The sequence below is a fragment of the Bufo bufo genome, chromosome 2 (assembly GCF_905171765.1).
Source record: "Bufo bufo chromosome 2, aBufBuf1.1, whole genome shotgun sequence".
NCBI lineage: Eukaryota > Metazoa > Chordata > Amphibia > Anura > Bufonidae > Bufo > Bufo bufo.
In genome coordinates this window covers 554614361-554636806 of record NC_053390.1, presented here as the reverse complement: position 1 = coordinate 554636806, position 22446 = coordinate 554614361, and the positions used below count along the sequence as shown (strand labels likewise).

The 22446-nt window shown below is 41.2% G+C and overlaps 1 protein-coding gene across 1 annotated transcript in view; it reads right to left on the bottom strand.

Annotated features, from left to right (window-relative positions):
* NPFFR2 (neuropeptide FF receptor 2) overlaps nucleotides 1-22446 on the bottom strand; it is a 387038-nt gene that overhangs the window by 219625 nt on the left and 144967 nt on the right. The gene's annotated exons all lie outside the window — the stretch shown is intronic.

The following is a 22446-nucleotide window of genomic DNA, read 5'->3' as shown; positions in this document are numbered from 1 at the left end:
CATAAGAATTGCAGAAATGTGAGGACAGTCACCTGGACTTGCGCAAGCAATGTACACTTAAAAAAAAAAAAGGTTGCACAAGTTGGTTAATCACGTGTGCCGTGAAGGAAGCATGTGTTATTTCCCCCAGGATCAGCATGGCCACAAGGTTGCAAGTAACAATCGTTGTCGTTGACCACCTTGCACAGTTGGAGTCGACGGGGTGACAGCCAGCAGGATGTTTGCTGCTTGATGTACTTTAGCGACTGCTCTCCTGGGTAGCTAATCTCGCCCAGGTTGAACAGCTCTAACACTGCATGGCAATGCTTGACTTGACACGTAATAGGAAATGGGGGGAAATAGGAGAGATACCCTATACCCTGATTCTCTTGGGGACAGGAGGGTGTCCATGGGGGAGGAGGTGAAGGAGGCAGATAATTGTCTGTTGTGGAAGCTAGGCCATCACAATTGTGGAGGGTCAAAATGACCTGGGCTTTTTGCTGGGGTGCTGCCTTGACACAGTGGGCTGTGAAAGACATGTACTGCCCCTGCCCGTAACAGCTTCTCTGTCGTCCACCATGGCGTGCACTTTGCTGCACAGCGACAATTGCAAAGTGCGGCCCATGTTCTCTTCCACTAGAGAGCAGATTCTACTAAATGGTATGGCAGCAACTGTATGGTCAGCAACTTGGCCACGTGTGGTTTAAGCAGGACAAGCTAATTGCTGGTCGAGAATAGTTTTTGTCATAGCCACACATTTCATTATGGAGTGGACAAGGAGGAGGAGTCTTAGCATAAAAAGAAGCTGATGATGATAAAACGGACACTATATTGCTTGGGGATGTGGGTTGGATGAAACAAAGAGTACCAGGAGAAGGATGACAGACTTGTTCTAACTGGGAATGATGGGCAGTTGTATTTACCCAAAGGATCTGGTTATGCCGCAATAGAGCTCTAGTACCTATGTCTGTGTTTGAACACCCATTTCTTAATTTAATCCTGCAGATCTTGCAAACAGTTCAGCTTTTGTGTGCCAGTCTTGTGGAGAAAGATGCCAGTTTGGCATAGGTCTGGCACAATTTGGATCTGTGGCTACAGTATTGGTGGCATCACTAGTTCCCGAGCTGACCACAATATGAGCAGATCTGATCCTACTAGTTCTTTGGGAGGTTTTTGGACATACATTGCCTCCACTCTATATTGCCACCGTGGCCACAGGTGCATTTTTGGCACCTCTATCCGGCTGTTAAGTCCTGTCAAAACCCACAATCATCGGGGGCGGAGCCTAGCCGTGACTGCAGATGGCTGTGTGAAACCTCGGCTCCTCCACACTCAAGCAAACTAAACCAATTATACAGCAGTGACTCACTCCAAAATGGTCCAGTACGAGAGAGACAGGGGTTCTGACACCCCCGACACAACGAGAACCCAAAAGAGCCAACAAGCTATGCAGCGTTTCCTTAAGAAGAAAGCTCTTTTCTCACCAGGCGCAGGCCCTAAGATGGCGGCGGCAGCAGCATGCGCTGAAGAAGGAGAAGACTCCGATGTAGACAGCTCACAAGGAGATGCAGTGGAGTCTCGGGACCTCTCACCGGTATCGAAGTCCTTTCTCACGAAGGTACTGGGGCAGGCGCTTGAAAAGGCCATAAAGCCGGTGCTAGTTGAACTGTCAGATATAAAATCGGAGATAGCACAAATGGGGCATAGAGTGGAGACGCTCGAAACTGCGACGCAGGAGCTAGTGACACACTCCACAGGAATGGCGGATTACCTCGATTTCCACACCACAGAGCTTAACAAAGCGATGTTAATGCTAGAGGACCAAGAAAATAGAAGCAGAAGGCGAAATATTCGCATCAAAGGGTTACCTGAGTCCTGGGCCTCTGAATCGCTGAGTAAAGTGGATATGGAAATATTCGCCGATCTCTTAGGTCAGGAATCGGCTGCTTCGATTATAATCGAGCGAATCCACAGGGCCTTGAGACCAACTCCGAAGCCGAACGAAAGACCCAGGGATGTTGTCTGCGGCCTGCTGTCGTTTGTAGACACTGCTCGCATAATAGCCTCAGCTAGAGAGAGAAGGCAGATCGCATACGATGGTGCGGACATTGCACTGTACCAGGACATTGCGCCTTCTACGCTTGGAAAACGGCGCATCATGAAGCCACTACTTGACGCGCTGAGAGCTAAAAAAATACCATATATATGGCTATACCCCTTTGACATCTCGATTATAAAAAAATGGAAGACGCATTGCGATCCATACTCCAGACGACCAAGAAAGAGCCTGGGAAGCTATAGGAATACACCCGGTAGAAATTCCCTCGTGGATGCGATAGCTCAACCCGCAGATTTGCCGCGACTCACGCAAGTAGAGCCCTGGAAGAAGGTGCTAAAGGCGAAGACCAAGATGAATAAAGCGGCGCCCGGGGTGCATTCTCCTCCACCCTGAAGACAGAACCAGGGACTGAAGGCCTCAGATTAAACGGACAGCCAGAATAAAAATGGCTGTGCGTTAACCCGTGGAGATCTTTTCCTACATCCAGGGTTTGAGCTCTGAGCTCTGGACTTCTACTATATATCTTAACGCACCAGTTCTTAACAATAATTAAAAAAAATTAAAAAAAGAGCCATTATAGTTCTGGTATATTACCAAGAAAAAGTATATATATTTGGTATATGCTCTCAGATATCCATCATAAGTATATGATCTGATAGATATTATTACGTTCTTATAGATATTACCCTTTCCTCCCACATTGTTACCCCTAAACTCAGGTATGGGAATATTACTGCTTTTTCCCCCCATCCCTTCCCTCTCCCTCCCCTTCCCCTTCAGCACTTAAACTAAAAAAATAAAATAAAATAAAATAAAAAAGAGCCATTATAGTTCCGGTATATTACCAAGAAAAAGTATATATATTTGGTATATGCTCTCAGCTATCCCTCATAAGTATATCATCTGATAGATATTATTACGTTCTGATAGATATTACCCTTTCCTCCCCCATTGTTACTCCTAATCTCAGGTATGGGAATATAACTGCCTCTCCCCCCCCCCCCTGATCTCTCCCCCATCACTTCCTTCTCCCTCACTTTTCCCTCCAGCATTTAAACAAAAAAAAAAAAGAGGGAAGGTACAAGTTTAGCATAATTTGCAGGGTCACCAACCAGATGTTAAGATACAGCTTGGTTTACAAGCTTGGGGTACATAGTCAAGTTTCTTACCTCCACCCCGACTCCATTTCACTTTTTCACCCCCCCTTCCCTCATCCACTACTGACTTAGCAGAATCTAGCTAACAATTTTAGTTGAATAAGCTATTGTTGTATTGCTCAACACTTGTACTCTTATACTTCTTTCTGTATCTTTTTTTTCTTTTTCACCAGCTTTCTTTTTATTTATTAATACCCCTCCCCCTCCTTCCCTTCTCCCTATTGCAAGGTACACAAACCTTTTACATTAGTAATGGAATTGAGAGATTCTTCACTTAGACTAAAATGGCAGAGGTCAAAATAACCACTTTCAATGTTAAGGGCCTCAACTCACCTCAAAAGAGGGGTCAGATGATGCTAGCTCTAAGGAAAATGGGTTCACACATAGTCTTTTTACAAGAGACTCATCTTCGCCAGAAAAAAAAGCCCAAACTGCCATCTCGCCCATTCAGCCATTGGTTTCACAGCACTCACCCCACCTCAGCCTCCAAGGGAGTTTCTATTGCTATACACCATTCCATACCTTTTACATTAAACCAGCAGCTTACAGACGCTGAAGGTAGACTTCTGATCTTGAAAGGGGACATAGCGTCACGAAAATACACTTTAGCTAACTTATATGCCCTGAATACAGCTACTGTACAATGGCTTCTCAAAGCCTTAGACACTATTAAACATTTTGCAGAAGGACAGGTGATCTTGGGGGCGGACCTCAACCTGGTATTAAACCCAGAACTTGACTCCTCCACATCCAAGTCACATATTGCTCAGAATCATACCAGTAGGTTACATCCAAATTTGCATGATCTTCAACTGATAGACGTATGGAGAAATAGAAATCCTACAGCTAAGGATTACTCCTTCTTCTCTAACCCACATGGTTCATATCAGAGAATTGACCACATTTTAACATCTACCTCTCTTTTGCCTGTTTCCAGCGCTGCCGAGATTGGGAATATCACTATCTCTGACCACGCACCATGCCACGTGACCCTCACCCTGGCTTCCTTACCAAGAAGAGAATGGAACTGGAGACTCAACGAATCCCTGTTGAATAACAGATTTTACTCCGAACAGGTTAGGTCTCAACTAGAGTTGTATTTTGAGATCAACTCCACCACACACAGCACTTCCCCCATTGAATGGGAAGCCCACAAAGCTTACGTTAGGGGGTGCTTTATTTCTATTGGTACCAGGGTTAAAAAGGAACATCAGAAGACCCTAGACTCCATACTAGCTCAGATAATGAGAGTAGAAAAGCTAAACAAACTATCTGCATGCAGAAAGAAACAAGAGGAACTAGCGGAACTTAGACTGCAACTTAACAAATTTTAGCCCAGAAAGTAAGGAAACAGATGTTAAACTTTCAACACAAAGTGTACGCCCACGGGAACAAAGGGGGCAAATTGATGTCCTCATTACTAAAAAAGACAAAAAATGTAACATACATCCCAAAAATAAAAAAAGACAGATGGCAACGTCACCCAAGAAACGCCTGAGATAGCAAGGGCCTTCCAAAAATTTTACGAGGGGCTATACAACCTTAACAAATCAAAATCCCCAGACCAAAATGATATTAGACAGACACATATCAAAGAATTCCTAAATTCTCTCAAGCTACCGTCAGTTCACCCGGACGACTTAGAATCACTAACTATCCCAGTCACATCGGAGGAAGTGAGTTCTATTATACGCAGTTTTCCCCCAGGCAAGAGTCCAGGACCAGATGGTCTGCCTCTTCTGTATTATAGGAGTTTTCAGGACATTCTCGTACCCCGACTTACTGACGTCTGCAATTCATTAATGCAGGGAGGTTTTCTGCCTAGACAGACACAAGAATCATATGTCACACTTATCCACAAAGAAGGCAAAGATCCTCAGAACTGTGGAAGTTATAGGCCAATTTCCCTCTTGAATCTAGATCTGAAGATTTGGGCCAAAATCCTAACAACTAGATTAAGCAAAATATTACCTTACTTGATAGGCCCAGAACAGTCAGGATTTATCCAAGGCAGAGAGGGGAAAGATAACTCACACCGGATCTTTCACGCAATTCACGCTGCTAAAACAAAGAGGTTCCCGCTGACCCTGCTGAGCATGAGAAGGCGTTCGAAAGGGTCAACTGGAACTTCATGAAATTGACCCTATAAAAATTTGCCATCCCTGATCCATTCATACATTCGATATTTACACTATACCAGCAACCACATGCCAGACTGAAAGTCAATGGCACACTCTACCCAACCTTTGAAATAACAAATGGGACAAGGCAAGGGTGCCCACTATCCCCTTCCCTATTCATTCTGGTTGTAGAGACACTCATTCAGCTGGTCAGACAGACCTCGGAAATCAAAGGTGTTAACGATGGCCAGAAATATCTAAAATGTACTGCTTTTGCAGACGACCTCTTGTTCCTGGTGACTAATCCCGATAAAGGATTGGATCACTTAGTCAAAAAGATTGAGATATTCAGCCAGATTTCAGACTTTAAGGTCAATCACTCGAAGTCTGAAATATTAAACATTTCATTTTCTGACTCAAGAGCAGCCTCTTTACAGACCCGCCTTCCATTCCACTGGACTAAGGGACAAATAAAGTACCTAGGAATACTGATACCAAGGGACTTGGATGATCTATTCAAATGTAATTACATACCCCTTAAAAGTGACATCACACAACTACTACAGAAATACAACTTGCCATACCTATCCTGGATGGGCAGAAAAAATGTGCTCAAAGCCTATGTTTTTCCTAAGATCCTATACGTAATGCAAATGGTACCGATACATCTTCCAAAAACATTCCTCCTAGAGATTAGGCGAATCTTTTCAAAATTCCTATGGAACGGGAGAAAACCTAGACTCTCACACAACCTTTTAGTTAGACATAGGGACAGAGGAGGTTTGGGAATCCCAGATGTTTCAAAATACTACCAAGCTATACAATTAAATAGGTGGTTAGAGTCAGTAGATCCCAAGAGACAACCAGATGTACAAGAGCTAATGCAATATAGTGTGGGACCTTCACTCCAGAGGCTTCTCTGGTTACCTGATATAAGCCAAAAGAATAAAGATCTTGACCCCTTATTGAAGGGGATTAGAGAGACATGGAAAGAACTTGGCAAAAATTTAGCACCTATCCCGTCCCCTCTATTACCAGCAAGCCTTATCCCTGACTTGTTAGGAAATAACAGGGATATCCTCCGGGAGATCTGGTCATCGTTAGCCCAAGTTAGTCTGGGGGAGTTAATCCCTGACACAGAAACATCTACAGGGTGGGCCATTTATATGGATACACCTTAATAAAATGGGAATGGTTGGTGATATTAACTTCCTTTGTGGCACATTAGTATATGTGAGGGGGGAAACTTTTCAAGATGGGTGGTGACCATGGCGGCCATTTTGAAGTCGGCCATTTTGAATCCAACTTTTGTTTTTTCAATAGGAAGAGGGTCATGTGACACATCAAACTTATTGGGAATTTCACAAGAAAAACAATGGTGTGCTTGGTTTTAACGTAACTTTATTCTTTCATGAGTTATTTACAAGTTTCTGACCAACTATAAAATGTGTTCAATGTGCTGCCCCTTGTGTTGGATTGTCAATGCAACCGTCTTCTCCCACTCTTCACACACTGATAGCAACACCGCAGGAGAAATGCTAGCACAGGCTTCCAGTATCCGTCGTTTCAGGTGCTGCACATCTCGTATCTTCACAGCATAGACGATTGCCTTCAGATGATACGAGATGTGCAGCACCTTAAACTACGGATACTGGAAGCCTGTGCTAGCATTTCTCCTGCGGTGTTGCTATCAGTGTGTGAAGAGTGGGAGAAAAGGGTTGCATTGACAATCCAACACAATGGGCAGCACATTGAACACATTTTGTAAGTGGTCAGAAATTTGTAAATAACTCATGAAAGAATAAAGTTATGTTAAAACCAAGCACACCATTGTTTTTCTTGTGAAATTCCCAATAAGCTTGATGTGTCAAATGACCCTCTTCCTATTGAAAAAACAAAATTTGGATTCAAAATGGCGGACTTCAAAATGGCCGCCATGGTCACCACCCATCTTGAAAAGTTTCCCCCCTATCATATACTAATGTGCCACAAACAGGAATTTAATATCACCAACCAGTCCCATTTTATTAAGGTGTATCCATATAAATGGCCCACCCTGTATATTGAGCAGGCTGCCAGAGCGAATAAAAAACTCCCCAAGTTTCTTTCTCACAAAATCATATATAAGTGCTGTGTGTGGTGGATTGAGAAAGAAGTGCAGCTCAAGGAGACCATTGACAGATTTTGAAAAGATACTATTATCTCCACTTCCTAAACAGAGGAAAATTGCAGCAATTTATGTTTTGGTGGGAGCTGAGGGTGAGGTGAAAAAGCCTTTGTACGTCAGAGAATGGGAGAGAGATCTTGACACTGTCTTTTCAGATCAGGAACTTAAAAAGCTCCTAGCTTTCTCACATGGATCGTCACCATGCATACGTCTAAAAGAAAACCATTTCAAGCTTCTCTCCAGATGGTACAGAACCCCGGAGTTCTTACACAAGAGTGATCTGTCCCCTGATCGGCTGTGCTGGAGATGTGGCAAAGGAGTAGGACCATTATCCCACATATGGTGGACATGCCCACTGATTATCCCTTTTTGGGAGGGTATTACCAAGATAATAAATAAAGTCTCAACTTCTGAGCTTAAGATCACGTTAGAAATAGTGTCCTTTTCACTACCAACTGACCTTTATAGGCCATCTAAACGCAACTTAGTGACCCATCTCATTTCGGCTGCTAAAGCCATCATACCTCTCCACTGGAAGAATACCAATACTCCCTCAATACAAGAATGGAAGACTAAAGTCAATCAAATCTGTCAATTCGAAGAAATGACAAGTTGGATTAATAGAAGTCACAAGAAATTCCTGAAAACGTGGCAACCTTGGAGGTCACTGAATGACAGTGAGTGATGTGAAATCCTATGGTGACAACACAATTCAATGACGTAACCTGGGCGGACTGGTATCACCTGATCAGCATTGTAAGCATCTGACCAGTTTTTCAAACTCTGACTAGCTCTCTTAGGTACTGAAGTTTGACCCCCCCCCCTCTCTCTCTTCTCACTCTTTTTCTTCTCAAAAAGTTTTTTTTTCCTTTCATACTGCTCTCTTCTCTTCATCCTTTTATCTATTGTATAATAGGTTCAATATTTAGGCAGCCAATGCCACCTTGAACACTCCAATATATTACACCTTTGGCATACTATTGAATTTCTGGGAGAGGTACGGGGGAATGTGAATTTTGTAACAACTCTGGCTACTATTTTTGGATGTTTTGATGTTATATTATGAAGTTACTGTATGTTCTGCCTGATTACTTGTAACACTACCTTTATATAATATCTGTCTATGGCCATCATGGTATGTTTGTATGTATCAAGATTGAAAAATTTTGAAAAAAAAAGAATTAATAAAAAGACCTAAAAAAAAAACACAATCCTCATCAGAAACCTCTCTGTCACTTTTATCAAACTATGATATATAATGGTGGGTTTCTTGGCACCCCTCCCATTCCCTTCTCTGTATTTGCCCTGACTGCCACTGTTGCTGCTGCCGCCACCACACAGATTTTGGACTAGCATTTCATGTGTTCTCACTCACAGATTTAAAACACTACCATCTAGATTGTAAAATTGTAAAGCACATGTTGCAAAAAAATTGAACTGTCTGGAGATGCCCTGACACAGATTTCAGTCTAGTATTTCACGTTTTCACTCAGAAATTTAAAATGCTACTCTCTGGATTGTAAAACACTTGTATTGCTATTTCTCGCAAAAAAATAAAAACACGCTTCAACTGTCTGGAGATGCCATGACACAGATTTTGGTCTAGTATTTCACATGTTTTCATTCAGAGATTTAAAACACGTGTTGCACACTTATATACTTTACAAAACAAAAAAAACTGTACTGTCTGGAGATGCCCTGACACAGATTTTGGTCTAGCATTTCATGTGTTTTCACATAAAACGCTACTCTCTGGATTGTAAAATTGTTAAACACGTGTTGCACCATTGTATTGTTATATTTTACAAAACATAAAAATAACTTGTACTTTTTCCCGCTGAACTGTGCGTATTTTTACTGGATTTGTCTGAAGCGAACCTGAAAAGCTTCTCGTTTATATGCCAGATGACATTTTGAAAAGTTCGCAATGGACTCATTACGAATTGATTTGCTCATCTCTACTCTGGATGTTTGAGGACATTTGTCTCTATTGCTGCTATGCAAAGCCATCATCTCACTACTTTTGTACAATTTGAAGACTTAACTTGCACTGTGATTTATGCCATTGTTTGTTCTTATACTGTTGTATACTGCTCAATTGCTTTTTTTATGATATACTATGAACATTTGGACTGCTATTATACTATATTTACAGTGGATTGTGAATTCCAGCTGTGCACAGAAAAGCTAGAAATTTTCCGTTACTGTCATAAGGGACTGTGCACAGCTAAGCTTTGGAGCAAAGAGCCATAGACTGTGAAGTTTTGACTGATTTACCTCTCTCAGACTTTTGTCTACGACTGAAAACTGCTTAGTTATTCCTACTTACTTGTATTGAGGGCCAATACAAGTCTATGTCAGCTTTGAACTGCAACACGGTTTCTGTTAGGATGTGCTTCTGTAGCTGCACCAATCCCACTATTAGGTTCTAGATCAGTTAAAACTGTATTAAGTAGCGCTGTCAGAAACCCTAGTTGCCTGCAGATAGGGACCAGTGTTTATTAGGAGAGACTTTGCCAGACTGTACAATGACTAGAAGAAGCAGCTGAGACAAAGACCTTGGGTCAGAAGCCCTTAGGCCCAGGTACCAGGCTTCTATGAGACAAACAGAGAAAGAAAACAGACAGCTCAAACTTTTACACTCTGTACTTATTTCCCATTGGGGTGCACCCAACCTTATCATCCCTAATTTCTCCTACCTTTATTCATGACTTTCCATCAGCCTTCATCTCCCTCATCTGTTGCTATTCCTATCTAGTTTGCTGTCATCTGTTAATGAGTTTATGATTCTGAATTTGTTGGCTGTCAGTCTGAAAAATGCTTCCTGTATGTTACATAAATCTGCTCTACTCAAGTCCTGGGAGTACCTGTACCTGTGCCATTGATTAGGACTTGGGAAAAGTGACTTCCATAGCTGAAGAGTTCTGCAGTCTTGCAAACAACCCGACATTGTTACAGTTGGCAAAAAGACTGTCCCCAGATAATAAAGTGTTTGTCATCCATCGACTTAGTTCTGTCTAAAGTGTACCACCACCTTTAGCCCTCTGTACCTTCTAGGATAGCTGCAGTCTAAGGACAAAGACTCTTTCAGAGACAGAAGTTCTGCCTCTGTGTATGCATGAGTGATACATCATCTGTAGTATTAATGGCACTGTGGGAGAACTTATACTGAATACGACTGGTGCGAGTTGCTGCCACCTGACAGATTGAACTGCAGCCACATGCCTAAGCACCACATAATAGTTGTACAGAAAATATATATTTGAGCCTACAACCCAAATTTGCACAGAAAAATTGTCCTTTATGGGGATTGTCTTTTCAGAGAAAAAAGCATACAGAATGAAAGTTAAAAGTGACTAATGAAGTCATCAATCATGTACTGCACATACTGAAATACAAATAATGAAGTATGACCCAAGACCATACTAGGACTAATAAAACAGCCATTGTGAAGAAAAGTGCCCCAGCCCACATGCATAACCATAGGTGGCCCCTTTCGATTTCAGTCCTCATAGCAATGCCTCCCTTTCCCAGTTCAAAATGACTCCATAATTCTTGGTCCCCAGTATGGCACCACTCCAATTATAGGGCTCCAACATGGCATTCCTCATTCCTTGTCCCCAACATGGCTCCTTCTCTCATTCTTGGTCTACAGCATAGCTCCCCTCTTACACATATTCCACAGCAGTGCATCCCTTCTTATTCCTAGTCCCTAACATAGTCCGACTCATTCCAGTCCAGTGATGTGGCTCAGCTCAGACCTGCATCCAGACAATAAATATAGCATAAAATCCAATGTGTGGTCTTTTCAAAGAGGTTCCCAAAAAATGGTTTATTAGTTGAATCACATTATCACAAAAAAAAAAATGGTCTAGAAAAGGAGGTAGTCTTCTCGGAAAGCTCCACTGTACAAAGGGTATAGTAACAAATATCAATAATAAGTTATATCATTCCTTTAGTTATAGTGGGAGGAAATATGTAGGGCATCACTGCATGTTTTAAGTATACTACTGTTTGAGTGATTGTGTTGCACATTTAAGATTTCTTTAGTAAAAGTTAAGTTTAACCCCTTAAAACCACCAATATGCCTTTTTACGGCGACCACTAAGATGCCTCAGGCTGGGCCACAGCCGCCTGTTATAGTTCCCTCATGGCTAAAAAAAAATTCACAGTATGAAATAATATATAGTGTAGGAGTATAAGGCTGTATATCACTGAATAATTATCCTACTAAAACTTAACTTTTATATCATTAACAATTAAAATAAGTCCCACAAATAAAGTGTTTAGATAGCTGCATATATAAAATAAGATAGGCTTATGCACAAATAGGCACTGGGTGTATAGACTTAAGGAGTACGATTTTGGACTAGATAGTCCCCACTCACGGTTTGATGAATTATTGTTGTGGAGATGTATCGTGCCACAGCAGAGTACACGTGTTTGTGGTAGGAGGGTCCACAGGAACAAAATGGTAGATATTCACTGCAGGTATTATAGAAAGGTGATGTAGTCACTGGCTCTCTTTATGCCGGAAGGGTAGGTAACTGGGAGAACTGATGTCCCTAGCCAACTAGTGAGGCCCTGCCTAAAAGCGGAGAGGTCTCCCGCCTATATGCGGGAGAATCACCCCCAAGGGAGCGACCCCACTTATCGATGGCTATCCCTGTTATCCTGGCCCTGAAAAAAATTCTCCCAGTGTCAGCACAGCCAAAAGAGAGATAATCTGTTATCCCAACGCGTTTCCTCCGATAAAAGGTATCACCGGATTCATCAGGGGATGTCAAAATAGAGATACAAAAATGGATCAATGGCACAATCGCCGTTAGCACGATCGCTCTCTTTAGATGGTGTCCAACTGAATAATGCAGTCCAGATTAGTGTCTGGAACCGCTCCCCTATATATACCCATTCCAATTATTATAATAAATTTAAAGTTAAATACCTCATGGTTGGTGGTATACGGCGTGCGTTCCACCATCGCTAATACCGGAACCGGAAGTGCGTCATTAGTATAGGCGCCGACCGCTATCATTGGCTGTTAGTGGAACGCAAGCCGAATCCCCTTGATACAAGATGAAACGCATTGAAAGCCGGAAGTCGGCATGATGCGCCGGAAGTGACGTGAATGAACACTGGAACGCATGGAATGTGCGTTCCACAGCGGTCCAATAATAGAAATGCGCCAAACTTAGTAAATTTTGAGCGATGGAGCGCATAATAGTTAGATGCAACAGCGGTAATAATATTACAATATACATACAAGGATATTACTAAAGTCATTTATAGGCATATGGTTATACCTTAAGATTGTTACTAATAATGGATAAGATATAGCTAATCTGTCTATTATAATAGGGCATATACAGAGGATTTTAAAGGTTGGATTAATAGTATGGGACAGCAAGTGGAGACAGAAAAGGGGACATTCTATTGTTTATACTAAAACTAATGGTTTGTCCTACCAACAGATACTGATACCACTTGAATATGGATACGGGAATAAAGACCTATCCCGGTCTGATATTATCATTTGCTTGGTCCGAATTTGATTTTTTGGTCACGATCATTTGAATTAGATGCAACAGGTTTTCCAAAGATATATATATGTCCAAAAAGATCCAGTAAATTATCAAGATAATCATAAAGGGGGTAACCCTATTATGTAATGTGTCGTTCTCGCTGGATAGCTGGGTAAACCAGACGAAACAAACTACCATATAGACTAACACATTTAAATCAAACAACCAAAAGACAAAATTTCATTCAGCCCAAGTGGGCTCACCGTTTTTAATCGGTAGGTCCACTCAGACTCTTTTTGCAAGATTTTCTTATTGAGGTTGCCTCCTCTTGGGGATGGGCGAATCACCTCAATGACACAGAATTTTAGACATTTGGGGTTTCCATCATGGAGATCATGAATATGTCTAGAGAGGGTGGTATCTCTCTTATGTTTGATGTCTCCTAGATGGTCCCCAATTCTTCTTCTAAATTCTCGCTTCGTCTTACCGACGTACTGAAGTTGACATAAACATGTACATAGGTATACCACCCCAGTAGTTTTGCAATTTGCAAAGTCCCTAATATTATATGTTTTATTAGTGGTATTGCTGGTGAAAGTTTTGGTTTGACTTATATAAGGACAGGCTATGCAGGAACCGCATTTGAATGTGCCCAGAGGTTTCCTATCTAACCAGGTGCCGGGTTTTTTGACTGCTGTATAATGACTATGAACAAATCTGTCACCTAGTGATCTACCTCTTCTGTATGTTATGGCAGGTTTGGATGGAAGTATATCTCGAATATCTGGGTCCAATAAAAGCATATCCCAGTATTTTTGGAAGATGTTTCTAACCTCTCTGTTGCAGGTATCATATGTTCCAATTATACGGAAGATGGAGTCTGTTTCTGTCTTTTGGCTTGGGTGATCGTAAATCCATTCTATTTGTGTTAAAGGCCGACTTGAAAGCCCTTTGTAAAGGATAGTCAGGATAACCTCTTTGATTAAACCTAGTTTTGAGGTCTTTAGCCTGACTAAAGAAATCCTTTTGTGAAGTACAGTTTCTGCGTACTCGCAGATACTGTCCCTTCGGAATGCCGCATTTTAGGTTTTCTGGGTGATGGCTCTCCCACCTTAGCAGATTATTTGTTGCTGTTGGTTTCCTATAGTTTTTTGTGGTAATTGCGCCATTCCTCAGGGTGATGTATAAATCCAAAAAGGCAAGACCGCGTTCCGGAGGTGGCAGCGCTGCGCACAGTCACGCATATACGCGTCATCTCGCGAGATGCGAGATTTCCTGTGAACGCGTGCACACAGGCGCGCGCGCTCACAGGAACGGAAGGTAAGAGAGTTGATCTCCAGCCTGCCAGCGGCGATGTTTTGATAACAGCGTCTAATATACCTGCTACCTGGTCCTCTGGTGGTCCCCTTTGTTTGGATCGACCACCAGAGGACACAGGTAGCTCAGTAAAGTAGCACCAAGCACCACTACACTACACCCCCCCCCGTCACTTATTAACCCCTTATTAGCCCCTGATCACCCCATATAGACTCCCTGATCACCCCCCTGTCATTGATTACCCCCCTGTCATTGATCAACCCCCTGTAAAGCTCCATTCAGATGTCCGCATGATTTTTACGGATCCACTGATAGATGGATCGGATCCGCAAAACGCATACGGACGTCTGAATGAAGCCTTACAGGGGCGTGATCAATGACTGTGGTTATCACCCCATATAGACTCCCTGATCACCCCCCTGTCATTGATTACACCCCTGTCATTGATCAACCCCCTGTAAAGCTCCATTCAGATGTCCGCATGATTTTTACGGATCCACTGATAGATGGATCGGATCCGCAAAACGCATACGGACGTCTGAATGAAGCCTTCCAGGGGGGGTGATCATCCCATATAGACTCCCTGATCACCCCCCTGTCATTGATCACCCCCCCCCCCCTCATTGATCACCCCCCCCCCTGTTATGCTGCATTCAGACATCTGAATGGAGCCTTACAGGGGGGTGATCAATGACAGGGGGGTGATCACCCCATATAGACTCTCTGATCACCACCCCTGTCATTGATCACCCCCCCTGTCATTGATCACCCTCTGTAAGGCTCCATTCAGACATTTTTTTGGCCCAAGTTAGCGGAATTATATTTTTTTTTTCTTACAAAGTCTCATATTCCACTAACTTGTGTAAAAAAATAAAATCTCACATGAACTCACCATACCCCTCACGGAATCCAAATGCGTAAAAATTTTTAGACATTTATATTCCAGACTTCTTCTCATATTTATCTCACCCAGCATGGGTATATGTAAAAAGACACCCCAAAACACATTCCTCAACTTCTCCTGAATATGGAGATACCGGATGTGCGACACTTTTTTGCAGCCTAGGTGAGCAAAGGGGCCCATATTCCAAAGAGCACCTTTCGGATTTCACTGGTCATTTTTTACAGAATTTGATTTCAAACTCCTTACCACACATTTGGGCCCCTAGAATGCCAGGGCAGTATAACTACCCCACAAGTGACCCCATTTTGGAAAGAAGAGACCCCAAGGTATTTCGTGATGGGCATAGTGAGTTCATAGAACTTTTTATTTTTTGTCACAAGTTAGTGGAATATGAGACTTTGTAAGAAAAAAAAAAAAAAACATAATTTTCCGCTAACTTGTGACAAAAAATAAAAAGTTCTATGAGCTCACTATGCCCATCAGCGAATACCTTAGGGTGTCTACTTTCCGAAATGGGGTCATTTGTGGGGTGTTTGTACTGTCTGCCCATTGTAGAACCTCAGGAAACATGACAGGTGCTCAGAAAGTCAGAGCTGCTTCAAAAAGCGGAAATTCACATTTTTGTACCATAGTTTGTAAACGCTATAACTTTTACCCAAACCATTTTTTTTTTTTACCCAAACATTTTTTTTTTATCAAAGACATGTAGAACAATAAATTTAGAGCAAAATTTATATATGGATGTCGTTTTTTTTGCAAAATTTTACAACTGAAAGTGAAAAATGTCATTTTTTTGCAAAAAAATCGTTAAATTTCGATTAATAACAAAAAAAGTAAAAAAGGCCGGCAGCAATGAAATACCACCAAATGAAAGCTCTATTAGTGAGAAGAAAAGGAGGTAAAATTCATTTGGGTGGTAAGTTGCATGACCGAGCAATAAACGGTGAAAGTAGTGTAGGTCAGAAGTGTAAAAAGTGGCCTGGTCTTTCAGGGTGTTTAAGCACTGGGGGCTGAGGTGGTTAAATAAACAAAATCCACAAAAAAAAAAGCAAAAATAAAATGCCCTCCACATGTTTGGTATTGTCACATCCGTAAGGACCTGTGCTATACAAAAAAAGTTATAAAAAGCGATCAAAGAGCGTTATGTACTCCAAAATGATACCAATAAAAGCTACAATTCTTACCATAAACATCAAGCCTAACACAGCTTCGTAGAAAGAAAAATTTATAATGTATGGGTCTTAGGATGCGGTGATGCAAAAAGATTTTCTTCTTTTTAAAAAAGGTGTTTTTATTGCGCAAAAGTAGTAAACTGTAAAAAAAAATATATGTATTTGGGATTGCTGTAATCATACTGACCCAGAGAATAAAGTTAAAGATAAAGTGTTATTTATGCAGAAAAAATGAATGCCAGAAAATTTATAACATAAAAACTCAGTGGAAGTATTGCTGTTTTTTTCATCTCCGTCCCCAAAAGAGTTAATAAAGATTAGTTAGTTCGTTATGTGTACCCCAAAATGGCACCATTAAAAACGACAGCTTGTCCTGCAAAAAAAAAAGCCCTCATTCAGCTATGCAGACGGAAAAATGAAAAAGTTATAGCTCTTGGAAGGCGAAGATGAAAAAATTATAAATAAACAAATAAATAACGCTTGGTCAGTGATAATTGCTAGCCCTTATTAGCTTCTAGCATTATCAGTGCTATTGTACTGTACAAGACAACAGAGAATATTACCTGGTCGCAGTGGATCCTAGCTGCAGCTTACTATGTTCAGATCATCACTGGTGGGAATGTTTCAAGAAGTAGTTCAGTTTGCAGTGTATAAACGTGTATTTTTTTTACTACAGATGAATGAATGTGCTGAAACTTGTCAGTTCCAATTCAATCTTTTCAGCTGTCATACCCGAACCTGTCTAAATAAATTCAACCCAAATTGAAAGTACCCTAATTGTACTGAAAAGTCATGTATGACATTCTGGGGTCTCCGGGGACCACATGCAAACCCTTTTAAGCTATTTTACACAAAGACGGCATTAGAAATGTCAAAGTGACAGAGACATATAGAGCTACGAGTAAATAGATGGGAGCTGTCAGATTTTTTTATGCGTTTTAAAATTTAAAAAATTTACATGATAGCTTCCTAAGAAGTAATGGCTTATATTTAACAAGCTTTCAAAAATGATCCCTTTTTGGGGGCAGATGCCTGCCAGTCTTTATATACACACAGAGATATCAGCAGTAGCAAAGGTTTTATAAAAAATTTTGGAGAGTAGCAACAGGTTTGGTGTTATTTGAAGACCATAAATTGACTAAAAACGTGCAGGCAGTCAGCACTTCCTGAAAGTCTTTGTACAAATGCCACTTGCAAGCTAATTGTATATCTATGGGAGGGGGGTGCTTCTCAGTGCAATATTTATAGCTTTTAATGAGCGCAGTTTATGCCGATCAGGAAAAGGCAATGTGTCTTCCTGCTGCGGTCCTAGCAATCATGTGATCACTCTGTGAGTCAGGTATCTATACAAGCTGATGAGATGTTATTAAGGCTTTTGAATCGTTTTTTCTGTTTTTAAAAAAAGTCAATTGAACAGAGTTCACTTAACCCTTTCAGGACTGGGCCATTTTTCACCTTTCTGCCCAGGCCATTTTTAGCAAATCTGACCAGTGTCACTTTATGTGGTAATAACTTTAAAATGCTTTTACTTATCCAATCCATTCTGAGATTGTTTTCTCATCACATATTGTACTTCATGACAGTGGTAAAAGTGAGTAAAAAAAATTCATTTTTATTTATAAAAAAATACCAAATTTACCCAAAATTTTGAAAAAATAGGCAAATTTCCAAATGTCAATTTCTCTACTTTTATAATACATAGTAATACCTACAAAAATAGTTATTACTTTACATTCCCCATATGTCTACTTCATGTTTGGATCATTTTGAAAATGACATTTTATTTTTTTAGGGACGTTAGAAAACTTAGAAGTTTAGACGCAAATCTTAAAATTTTTAAGAACAAACTTTGTTAACCCTTTAGGTGCCCCAATGAGAATAAAATAATTTAAAATTTTAATCTATTTTTTCCTGCAACACATCAAGGGTTAACAGCCAAAAAAACCTCAAAATCTAATACCCTGAATCTGGAGTTTAAAGAAACACCCCATGTGTGCTCAAAAACTGATGTATAGGCGCACAGCATGCTTCAGAGTAGAAGGAGTACTATATGGCTTTTGGAGAGTGGCTTTAGCTGGAATGGTTTTGTTCCCCATTTCTCCCCCAATACGCCAACACCCCATATGTGCTCAAAAAAATTATGTATGGATGCATGGCAAGGTTTAAAAGGGAAGTAGCGCCATAGGGCTTTTGGAGGACAGATTTTGTAGAATTGGCTTTTGGGAGCTATGTCGCATATGAAGACACCCTGAGGTACCCCTAGAGTGGAAACCTCCCAAAAAGTAACCCCATTCTGGAAACTACACCCATTAATGAACATTTCAAGATGTGTAGTGAGAACTTTGTCCTCAACAGTGATTCATGGAATTGGGTGTGAAAATGAAAAATACATTTTTTTCCCCAGATATTTTTCATTTTCACAAGGGGAAACTGGAGAAGATGCACCCCCTAATTTATTGCCCATTTTCTCCTGATTACAGTAATACCCCATATGTGCTTGTATACTGCTATATGGGCGTACCACAGGGGTCAGAAGGAAAGGAGCACCAAATGGCTTCTGGAAGGCAGATTTCACAGGAATAATTGACAGGCGCCATCTTGCAATTAAACACACAAAGTGTCCCCATTCTGGAAACTACACCCCTCAAGGAATATTTCAAGGTGTGTAGTGAGCACTTTGACCCATTGGGCAATTCACAGAATTAGGAAACGCTTGGCTATGACAATGAAAAATTAGATTTTTTTCCCCAAAAAGTTGCTTTACACCCACAATTTTTCACTTTCGCAAGGGGTAACATGACAAAATGCACCCCACATTTTGTTCCCCATTTCCTCCAAATACGCCAACACCTCATATGTGCTAAAAAAATTATGTATGGGTGCATAGCAGGCTTCAAAAAAACCTTAAAAATGTGCAGATGCTACTGAGCACACTACTGATCGGTGCTCTGCAGCACACACGCACACAGATCGTGCTTGCGTGCAAAAATTGTAGTATAAAAATTCACTACAGTGTTATGCAAAATGTACGCACGCAGATGGTGTGTTCCTGCAAAAACCTAAACTAACACTAACTGAAATTTATATATATATACTTTATATATATATATATATATATATATATATATATATATATATATATAATCTTACTGCCACTTACTGCAGCTCTTTATTCACAGCAAAAAAATGTAAAAAAAAAAACAATAACCTCAAAAATGTGCAGATGCTATGGAGCACACTACTGATCGGTGCTCTGTAACGATCTGTGTACGTGCAATAACTGTAGTATAAAAATTTACTACAGTGAACACTGGCTAAAAATGTAACTTATATCTATATATATATATAAATATAGAACTATATATATATATATATATATATATACACAGTCAGGTCCATAAATATTGGGACATCGACACAATTCTAAAATTTTTGGCTCTATACACCACCGTAATGCATTTAAAATTAAAAGAACAAGATGTTCTTTAACCGCAGACTGTCAGCTTTAATTTGAGGGTATTTTCATCCAAATCAGGTGAACGGTGTAGGAATTACAACAGTTTGCATATGTGCCTCCCATTTGTTAGGGGACCAAAAGTAATGGGACAGAATAATAATCATAAACCAAACTTTCACTTTTTAATACTTGGTTGCAAATTCTTTGCAGTCAATAACAGCCTAAAGTCTGGAATGCATAGACACCACCAGACACTGGATTTCATCCCTGGTGATGCTCTGCCAGGCCTCTACTGCAACTATCTTCAGTTCCTGCTTGTTCTTGGGGAATTTTCCCTTTAGTTTTGTCTTCAGCAAGTGAAATGCATGCTCAATCGGATTCAGGTCAGGTGATTGACTTGACCATTGCATAACATTCCCCTTCTTTCCCTTAAAAAACTCTTTGGTTGCTTTTGCAGTATGCTTTGGGTCATTATCCATCTGCACTGTGAAGCACCGTCCAATGAGTTCTGAAGCATTTGGCTGAATATGAGCAGATAATATTGCCCAAAACACTTCAGAATTCATCCTGCTGCTTTTGTCAGTAGTCACATCATCAAAAAATACAAGAGAACCAGTTCCATTGGCAGCCATACATGCCCACGCCCTGACACTACCACCACCATGCTTCACTGATGAGGTTGTATGCTTAGGATCATGAGCAGTTCCTTTCCTTCTCCATACTCTTCTCTTCCCATCACTCTGGTACAAGTTGATCTTGGTCTCATCTGTCCATAGGATGTTGTTCCAGAACTGTGAAGGCTTTTTTAGATGTCGTTTGGCAAACTCTAATCTGGCCTTCCTGTTTTTGAGGCTCACCAATGATTTACATCTTGTGGTGAACCCACTGTATTCACTCTGGTGAAGTCTTCTCTTGATTGTTGACTTTGACACACATACACCTACCTCCTGGAGAGTGTTATTGATCTGGCCAACTGTTGTGAAGGGTGTTTTCTTCACCAGGGAAAGAATTGTTCGGTCATCCACCACAGTTGTTTTCTGTGGTCTTCCGGGTCTTTTGGTGTTGCTGAGCTCACAGGTGCATTCCTTCTTTTTAAGAATGTTCCAAACAGTTGTTTTGGCCACGCCTAATGTTTTTGCTATCTCTCTGATGGGTATGTTTTGTTTTTTCAGCCTAATGATGGCTTGCTTCACTGATAGTGGCAGCTCTTTGGATCTCATCTTGAGAGTTGACAGCAACAGATTCCAAATGCAAATAGCACACTTGAAATGAACTCTGGACCTTTTATCTGCTCATTGTAATTGGGATAATGAGGGAATAACACACCTGGCCATGGAACAGCTGAGAAGCCAATTGTCCCATTACTTTTGGTTCCTTAACAAGTGGGAGACACATATGCAAACTGTTGTAATTCCTGCACCGTTCACCTGATTTGGATGTAAATACCCTCAAATTAAAGCTGACAGTCTGCAGTTAAAGCACATCTAGTTTGTTTCATTTCAAATCCATTGTGGTAGTGTATAGAGCCAAAAATGTTAGAATTGTGTTGATGTCCCAATATTTATGGACCTGACTGTATATATACACAGTATATATATATATAATATATATATATATATATATATATATACATATATATATATATATATATATATATATTTAAATCTGCACAAATATTCCGCAGGTGCTGATCAGGCAGGTACGCACTGAACAGCACTTGGCGGTCACAGCTCGCACGCAGAAAAAGTGATGCAGAGCTGGAAAATGGTAAAAAGAAATAAAAAGACCAAAAATAAGTGCACGGACCAAATGGTGTCTGTAAAAAAAGAACGAGGAGAATGGGGAGGGGGGCTGTTAAGGGATCTGGAACAGCTGCAAATGAAAAAATAATAATCTGTGCAGCTACTCCAGATGTTCTTCTTCTTTCTTCTTCTTTTCTTCTCTTCAGCAGGAAAGGGGTTAAATCGCTGTGGTGTGCATCACAAGTCCCAGCAAGCCAACAAGCAGCACAGAGAAGCACAGAACCTCTCTGCATGCTGTCACCAGCTAGAATGGCTGCATGCAGGGAAGTTCTGCCACTTCCTGTGCAGCTATAGTGCTGCCATTGGCTGGAGTGTTGTTCCAGCCAATAGCAGCGCTGGCAGAGGACCTAAAACACTGGTGTCTCCTGCCTCACCTCGGAGGTGACCGGTGCTGACGTGTTCAGCACCTGCCACCTCCCCTGACCTGCTACCGACCGTCCCCGATGCCTCTGACAGCTTCCTGCGCTGAGATGTTCCGGTCTCATTGATCGGCCAATCGCAGCGCTTGGAGCTGCAGGGGGGAGGCGCTGCACCATGCTGTCCTTACCCGGCATGGCTGCCTGCCAGTAAGAGCAGGCATAGTGCCGCGACTACCGCCCGATCATTCTCCAGAGCCCCGCAGACCTTGCGCCGTACATGTACAGCGCTGGGCATTCAGTCACGTCCGGTTGCGCCGTCCATGTATGGCGCTGGGCCTTAAGGGGTTAAATATATGGTCAATAACTGTGCGCACTGTCAGCATCAGGATTAATATTGTAAAATATTTGCTGTCATTGTAAATTATGTGATG